Source organism: Peromyscus maniculatus, chromosome 23, assembly GCF_049852395.1.
Source record: "Peromyscus maniculatus bairdii isolate BWxNUB_F1_BW_parent chromosome 23, HU_Pman_BW_mat_3.1, whole genome shotgun sequence".
NCBI lineage: Eukaryota > Metazoa > Chordata > Mammalia > Rodentia > Cricetidae > Peromyscus > Peromyscus maniculatus.
In genome coordinates, this window is record NC_134874.1 from 10,937,625 (window position 1) to 10,946,263 (window position 8,639).

The 8,639-nt window shown below is 49.9% G+C and overlaps 1 non-coding gene across 1 annotated transcript; it reads left to right on the top strand.

Moving 5' to 3' along the window:
- Positions 1 to 7,988: 7,988 nt before the first annotated feature.
- Positions 7,989 to 8,153, top strand: LOC121825533 (U1 spliceosomal RNA). Its single transcript, XR_006067863.2, has one exon. It is a non-coding gene; the product is annotated as a U1 spliceosomal RNA (small nuclear RNA).
- Positions 8,154 to 8,639: the final 486 nt, after the last annotated feature.

An 8,639-nucleotide genomic window follows, 5' to 3' on the forward strand; every position in this document is an offset into this window, starting at 1 on the left:
GGAATGAACAGGCAGAGGCTGGGACAGTGGTGGGTAAGTGGTGAAGGAAGAGCCACAGACAGCCTGGAAAGGTGCCACCATTCAGGCCCAGACTCCCATGTTCACTAGTCACTGGCACTGAGTATGCTCTATGGACTGAGTAAAACATTTCAAATACTTCACCTCCTTGGATCAAGAGGAACTTGTTACCAGTGAGTGTGTGTGAGTCCACCTCTGCCTCCCCAGTGCTAGGGTTACAAGTATGTGCCACCACACCTAGCTTTTTATGTGAGTCCTGGGGCTCGAACTCAGGTCCTGGGACTTTTCTATCAAGCACATTTCAATACTGAGTCATCCCTCCCCAGCTTCTTGCTCCCATTTTGCTGATGAGAGTGACCTAAGGTTCCGTGGCTTCTCCAGTGACAGAGTTTTTAGGATTGTTTGTCTTCAGGGCACAGGGTTCTTACCCAGTCGGTATCTCGAGTGGTCTGCCCACCGGGACAAATGGACTGAGAAGTAACAGGAACTTAGCCCGAGCTCAGGTTTCACCGGCTGTATTAAACAACGATAAAAATCGGGCTACAGGCAAGGCAGCTATGCCTGTCTCCTGTTCTTCCTGCAGGCTCTCTCCTGTCTCCAGCGCTTTCTCTCTTCTCTCCTCAGTTCACTGAGGTTTCCCATTATGTCAGATGCTCAGGCAGAGAAAAATGCACACCAATGTCCTCTCTCCATCTCCTGACACTATCTTGTAGGAGATTCAAACACAAAAGCATAGCATCACAGTGCAAAGATTTAAAAACAAACAAACAAACAAAAGATGCTCTTGGAATCCTGAGAGGTGACTACGCCACTGGGCGGGCTTTAGCAAGTAAGGGCCACTTGACTTTGGACTTGAATTGGGTCCACGGAGACACCCCTGGACAAGGAAGGGCTGATGAAAGGCACTGCCCGCGTAGAACCATGGAGAAGGGAAGGGTTTGCAGGTCGGGAGTATGCTGGAGCTGTTGGGGTTCTAGGATGTCAGGGCTGCAGAGGGTTCCTACTGGCCTTGGACGTCCTGTTTGCCCGGCCAGATTTAACCACACAGGTCCTGCCTGCCAAAGCACGGCGGATATTTAAGACAGGAGATGGTGTGGTGGTGTGATGGTGTCTGTGTCTTTTTTTGAAAGATCGAGGCAGATCCGTGCAAGATGGATGGAGCGGTGAGTGGTGGGGAGATGAAGTCGAAGGACTCGAAACAACGATTGCCCAAGTCATCCCAGATGAGTGTGTGTGGGGGAGACTCCTGGCCCCCAGTCCCCAGATATCCGATGCCTCTGATAAGCACGAGAGGCACTCATTTCACTCCGTGTTAGCACCTGGCCTGTGACATAAAGAGGGCAGGGCTGAGAAGGGTCACAGGATGGATTCACAGGTGACTCGGACCGCAGACAGCTCCTTCAAAGGTTCTTTATCACCATCCCTGGGTTGATGATGTCTTCACATTTTATCTCATAAGCTGTTTTTCCTATGAGTTCAGCAAGCTTAGTGTCGACAGGGGGATCTGTCCCTTTATCCCACTCCATGGATAATCCCATAGCTGGCCTGTCCCTGAGGTCCTGGAAAGGAGAGCAAGGGTCTGGCAAAGATCTCTCTCTCTCTCTCTCTCTCTCTCTCTCTCTCTCTCTCTCTCTCTCTCTCTCTCTCTCTCTGACTGAAATAAAAGACAATTTGCCCGATGCTTTCCGCTCTGTGTTCACCAGCCACCCTCTGCAGCGAAGTCCCGGTTTCCATTAATACTATTACTTGGGATGACATTTCCCCCTGACTGTCGTCTCTTGTTTTTCCTCCTCCTTAATTCCCTAATTTGTCCTAATATGCCCATTCCCTGTGCATCAATTCATCCATGAAGCCGCCCCATTTCCAGGTCCCTCCGTCCTCATCAGCCAAGTCCCCGTCTCCCACAGAAATTAGTGGGAGGTGGTTGCTAGCCCGCAGGGGAGGAAATAGAATTAGGGGACGTATTAATTGGGACATCAAGTCGGATTTCGTTCCAGGCACTTCCTTCCGCTAACCACTTTGAAGCTTCCCCTCCGTGGTTCTGTTTCTCATTAAAGGGAACTCTTAATGGTGAGTGGTGTTTACGCACGGTGCAAATATGTCATGGCCCGGCTGTTGGCCAGGCAGGCCGGCTGACGGGTGAGGCCAAGACAGGGGTGGGGGGCAAGAGGGTTCAGGGTGGCAGAGCTTGGAGATGGCACCAAGAAAGGTTATGAGAGGGGAGCGGACAGACTAAAATATGTGGTGGGCTGTGGAAGGGACTCAACCCACGTCACCTCACTTGAAATTCCCCCCTCTGTGAAGTTGCCATGATCAGCAAGTTCCTTCACACAGAGACCAAAATTGTTTTCTTGTCCTTTTCAAACCTCTGTGTGTTTTGTGCACGTGCGTGCACACATGCACATGCTTTTCCTACACAGCCACGGACCTGACGGCCAGAAGAAACAGGTATCTCAGTCAATATCTTGCTAACCAGTTAAAACCAGAGTGTTCTGCCTGACACAGAATGGGGCGGGGGAGTCAGCGCCACCCTCCTATTTGTCTTCATTTTAGGGCTATCCACTGTCTCTGTTAACACCTAACTGCCTGTCCTGCCCATCTACCCCACTTCACCAAGGTCCTCCCTCTCCACAAACCCAGGCAGCTAATGCCTCTGTGGGATTCCTACTCAAGGGTAACTTTGCCAGCTTCAAGTCAAGGCTGCGCGAACTGGTTTGTGGAAGGCAATATGTTTGTCCAGCAAGCCAGCCAAAACCACCAGCCACCCTTTCTGGAGAGAAGAAAGGTGGAGAAGGAATCATCTCTGGGTTTCCCTGGCTCCACAGAGCCTGTCCCCAGAACAAACCCCAGAGATTCTAATCTGAACTGCCGAGGTTCGCTGTGGGTGGGCAGCTTTCTAATCCACGGGACAAGGAACTCTCGGGAAAGAAACTCTCCTTGTGTCTAGCTGGAGGAGATCGGGTCCTGAGACTGCCCAGCCAATGCAAATACCACAGCCAGCTCTGGGCGAGCTATCCTAGCCTAGGAGCAACTCAGAGCCCATGCAGCCAAGCCAAGAAGACCAATTGAGCACCGAGTAGCTAAGCCAGCTGCTTCCTACACAGCAGAGGGGAACCCAGACTGTTTCCTTTTATGTCCCCTTCCTCCTCCTCCACCTCCATCATCATCATCATCATCATCATCATCATCATCATCATCATCATCCCTAGAGATAAAGTGGAGGTGTGAACAGAGCTGTGAGAGACCCAGGCTCTCTCCTTGTGTGGACTGATGCAGGAGGCTTGATGGAGCTCTTCTCTGGGCACATGTGTTAGGATAGTTTCTTAATTTCACTTTTGTTGCTATGACAACAATACACACACACACACACACACACACACACACACACACACACACACAAGCAGCTTAAGGGAGGAAGGGTTTATTTGCTCGTAGTTTCAAGTCAAGGTGGCATAGTTTGAAGGAGGTGGTCACAGGACACCTCCAGTCAGGAGCACATCCACAGCTAGAGCGGAGAGCATTCGTGGATGCATGCTCAACAGTGTCAGCTCTCTCTCTCTCTCTCTCTCTCTCTCTCTCTCTCTCTCTCTCTCTCTCTCTCTCTCTCTCCTAATTTGTCCATTCCCTGAGCATCAACTCACCTCCCCCGAAGCTTCCTCATGTCTGTCTTTCTTTGTGCCCCTGTTATGAGTCTCAAGTCTCCCACAGAAATTAGTGGGAGGCAGCTGCTAGCTGCTAGCCCGTGTTTACGGTGGTTCTTTGCACCTCAGTTACCACAATTAAGCAAATCCCTGTAGACTTCCTACACACAGGCCAACCTAATGCAGACAGTCTTCTCACTGAGACTCTCTTCCCAGGTGAGTCCCGATTGCCTTCAGTGGACTGTTAAAATCAATCATCGCAAATGGTTTGGAAAGTAACGGTATAAACTAATTCATCCCGCCTCTTCCCCCTCCTCATCCATTTCCCCCTTTTCCTTCTCTTCCCCTCCATTCCCCCTCTTCCTCTTCTCCTCCCCTCCCCCCCCCCCCCGCCCCCGCCACCGGCAGAGCATCTCCTCCTCCTCCCTTCCTCATCCCCTTGTGGAGGGGATGCCATGCCTACTAGTAACAACAGGACTTATTCCCACTGTGGACAGAGAGAATCTGCCTCACCCTCTCTCTCTTCATGGAAAAGTGGTTTTGATTTGTCTACGTGGTCTAGATGCCATTCTTGATCAGACAGTTATGACAAGAGAGTGCAGAGAGCCCACCTCTATGAATTGTGCAGAGACGGTGAGAGCACCATTATCTCCTGGAAGATGCCTGCAGATCCCAGGGACTTTCTGGTCTCCATTATTCCGTCATAGGAATTTCACTCATTCATTCACATTACCCATGTGGTTATGGAGTGATTTTCATCATTTTCTCTTTCGTTTATTCTTTTCCCATTTACCTAACTATTGATTCAACAACAATAAAAAAATGTGCATGCAGGAATACAGGACATATTAGGAGGTGGTTAATTGTTTATACCCTTTTTCTATAAAAAGCAGTCCTGAGAGACAGCGCTATGGTCAAGGTCACACAGGCTGCAATTACAGAGGTCCTGGGTTCCGGTCCCAGCACCCACATCCGATGGCTTACAGCTGCCTGTAACTCCAGCTCAGGGGGACCCTCTGCCCTCTTCTGGTCTCTGTGGTCACTGCACTCACGTGTGCATATATCCACACACAGACACATCATTTTCCCTTCACTTTAGGATCTGTCCTAGTAAACTGTTAAAGCAAACTTTCATATGCCTCAATCTCAAGTGACATGGCCAGAACTAGAGAAAGTGTGACCACTTCTGGCTGTGTCTCCTCAGGAAAGCCAACGGGGAGGATTCTGGGCTGTCGAATGACGGAATACACTGGTAGCTTGAAGAGTCCCTTTCCTACTCAGCAGGTGGGGAATGTTGAGTCCAGTGTGTCTATCAGACCAGCAACAGGACTGCTAGTCATGAAGAAGACAGAAACATCCACAGCTGGAAACAGGTTAGGGGGGCAAAGCAGAATTACTTCAATAGCTTCTTCTGGCCTTAACCTCCTTGTGTCTTAAATGCCCAAAGACCTGTTGTGGAAGAAGACAAGAGTGATGTCTTCCCTCCAGCGGGTCCTCCTCAGAGACAAATCATGAAAGAATCCTGACATTCTATGCGGACAGACCCAGTGCCACAGAAAGATATGCAGATGCATTATTAAATAAACAACTGATAGGATACACCTTCCAGAACATACGACTGGTCCACTGACTCCAGGCAGCCGCTCACCCAGCAAGCATCACTGAGGGTCTCCATACAGATACCCTGCCCTCCCCAGTGCATGTCGCTGGAGGGACCACAGAAGCAGGACTCCACCATTTGGTTTCCAGGTCTATAAACACACCTTCTGTGAACACATACAGAGGAAACCCTCAGAATATGGTATATCCAGAAACTGCATATTAACAGGGAAATGTTCTGTGGCATGATGGGAATGTCAGCTGTGCTGCTGGAGAAAGAGAGAGGGAGGGAGAGAGAGAGAGAGAAAGGAGAGAGAAACTTTCTCTCCACTTCTCTGCAGGCCAGAATTTCCCCACAAACCTAAAGTCAGGGCAAACATACAATGAGAATCAGCCAGCCAAACAGCAGGCTCATATGGCTGCTTTGTCTCTCTCTCTCTCTCTCTCTCTCTCTCTCTCTCTCTCTCTCTCTCTCTCTCTCTCATGTGTGTACGTATGTGTATGTATGTGCATGTTCCTGTGTGGGTGGGTGTACATATGTGCATATGGAAGCCAGATACCACATTCATCCTCAGACACCATCCACCTTGGGTTTTGTTTGTTTGCTTGACTGAGACAGGCCCTGAGGCTGGCCTGGAACTTGCAGATTGAGCTAGACTGGCCAGCCAGTGAGCCCCAGAGACCCACCTGCCTCTACCTCCCCGGAGCTAAGATTATAAGCAAGTGCTGCCATGCTCTGCTTTCGCCATGGGTGCTGGGTTCAAACTCGGGTCTTCATGCCTGCAAGCCCATCTCCCAGTCCCTCCCTTGACCCTTCTCTCTCTTTGCCACTCATCACCAAATGTCACTCTCCTCTTCGGGGATCTCTATATACACAAGAAGAACCTCCCAGACTTTGCACTCTAGAGACCCCAATGGAGGCCACAGCTTTTCCCATCAGCAGAACAGAGACGGGAAGTCCAGGGTCAGTAGCCACAGTGGAGTGTGTTTATTGGAAACCCTAGCTCTGGTTGTAATTTCTTGCTTAAAGTCCAACTTCACTCAGCATGAGGGCCAAGTGGGCAGGAATACATTTGCCTCATTCACTGAAGCATTTCCAGAACCCTGCTCCATGGCTGGCACGTGGTGGATACTCAGTAACTATGTGTTGAACGAATGGACTTGTATACATCTGCCTGATGGAATTCTCCCCGCAAGATCTGGAGTGATCAGCCCCATTTTTTTTTTTCCTACTTATAAAATGACTCAACCTCTCCCATCTGGTAGTCATTAATAGCTTCATTTATAGGTCGGGGGAGTAAGGCTGTGAGAGGTGAAAGTACTTTCGAGGGGACAGATAGCCAAGAAGAAAAGCGCAATGGTTTGGAATGAGCACCAGCTCACTCATAGCCCCTAGGCTTGTTCCCACCCAGGAGGAGGAGCTTGCCAAATAAATTTGAATAAACATAAGGCTAGAGCTGGTACGCTTCAAGGGGTGCTTCAGAACACCACACTGCAGCTCCCTGAGAGTCAAGGAAGTTACATAAAGACTTTGGGGACCTAACTCTGAAGCCACGGATTGTTGCCTCCACACAATGTAATGGTCACACAGACCAGCTCTGGACTAACGTGGAAAGGACTTACACAAGAGAGTGAACATGGAGACGTAAAAACCACAAACATCCTGGGGGAGTGTGCATGTCACCCCTAACAGCTAACCTGGCTTGGTGCATGTGGGTGACAAGGGTATTCCAAGTGTCCATCTTTGCAGCCTGAAGTCAGAAGACTCAGCCAGAGGCAAGTCATGTGACCTCAGTCCAGCCAGCTGGATACCCTCTGTCAAAGCTGTACATCTTTAGTGAATTAGCAAATGGTGTTGGCAAACGCTGCATCTGAGCACAGCAGTGCACACCTTCATCCCAGCAGTCAGGAGGTAAAGGCTCAATGATTGTGAGTTCAAGGCCAGCCTGGATTACATAGCTTCCTATGCCTGGCTTGAGACTCCTGGCCTGCTCTCCCGCCCCCTATAGGGCATCCGTGATTCATTTCCTCTCTTTAAACCTGGTTTTCAAACCTTTCTGACAATTTGGGACTGTCCAGGCAATGCATTGAATAAATTAAATTGTGCTTAAGCCAGTCTGAGTTGGCTTGTGCTTCTACACAACCACATCCCCTTGACTGAGACCCTGGCTGCTTTTCCACATTTTCTAAAATAAATGTATGTTTCTCTTACGCTTGGGCGGGAGGGCAGGGTAGGGAGAAAAGTCCTTTTGAAAACACTCCAGGGCTCTGGCCAACTAAAGCCCCTCTTGAGGGCCGCCTTTCGTCTTGCAGAGAGTAAGAGTTCTCACCTCATTTGGGCGCAGACATACACAAATCCAGCGAGTTAAAAGGAGGAGGAAGGTGTGAGACCTGTGGGAGTTTGGCTGTGAGTCAAGTCACCCGGGCCTGTCTATTGACACATGACACCACACTTTGAACACTAGCAGAGCCCTGCTCTCACCGATGGCTATAGATAGAGTTCAAGACGCTGAGATCTGAAGACCATCTCTCTCCAGTGTCTCCCTCATCCTTACACCCCCCCTCTGATGCTTTTAGGACCAAAGCCAGAAGAGCCACTGAAGGAAGCTACAAAGACCACAGCTTGCAGATGAAGAGTTAAACGTGGAGACCTTATCCACAGTCAGTACAAGAAAAAATCCAATTATATGCTCTGGAGTGAAGAGGTGGGGCAGACAGAAAAGAGTCGCAATACTTACCTGGCAGGGGAGATGCCTTGACCACGAAGGAGGTTTTTCCCAGGGCGAGGCTTGTGCATTGTACTCTGGATGGGCTGACCCCTGTGATTTCCCCAAATGTGGGAAACTTGACTGCATAATTTGTGGAAGTGGGGTACTGTGCCCATGCTCTCCCCTTTAAGTTAAAAAAAAAAAAGGGGTTGAAACAAAGCTGGCGGGGTGGCTCAGTGCGCAGGTCCCTGCTGCACGAACATGGACCCTGAGTTTGGATCCCCAGCTCCCATGTAAAAAGTCAAGGGTGGTCTTGCCCATGCTTGTGACCCGAGTGCTGTGAGGGGCCGAGACAGGAGGATGCCTGGGGACTTACGGCTGCCAGCCTGTCTCCAGGTTCAGGAAGAGGCCCTGTCTGTAGGGACTAAGGTGGAGAACGATAGAGCAGGACACGTGATGTGTTCTGGCTTCCAAGTGTCCACAGGCACGTGTATCTGCACACACGTGTGCATACATATAAAATGAGAATCAAGGGGAGTGGAACAATGAGGGCCCCCTCTCACAGAGTGAACATTTGTTCCAAGAGTGACATGGGAGGCAAACTGGCCCTCAGTGCATGAACAACAACCTCACCACACACACACACACACACACACACACACACACACACGCA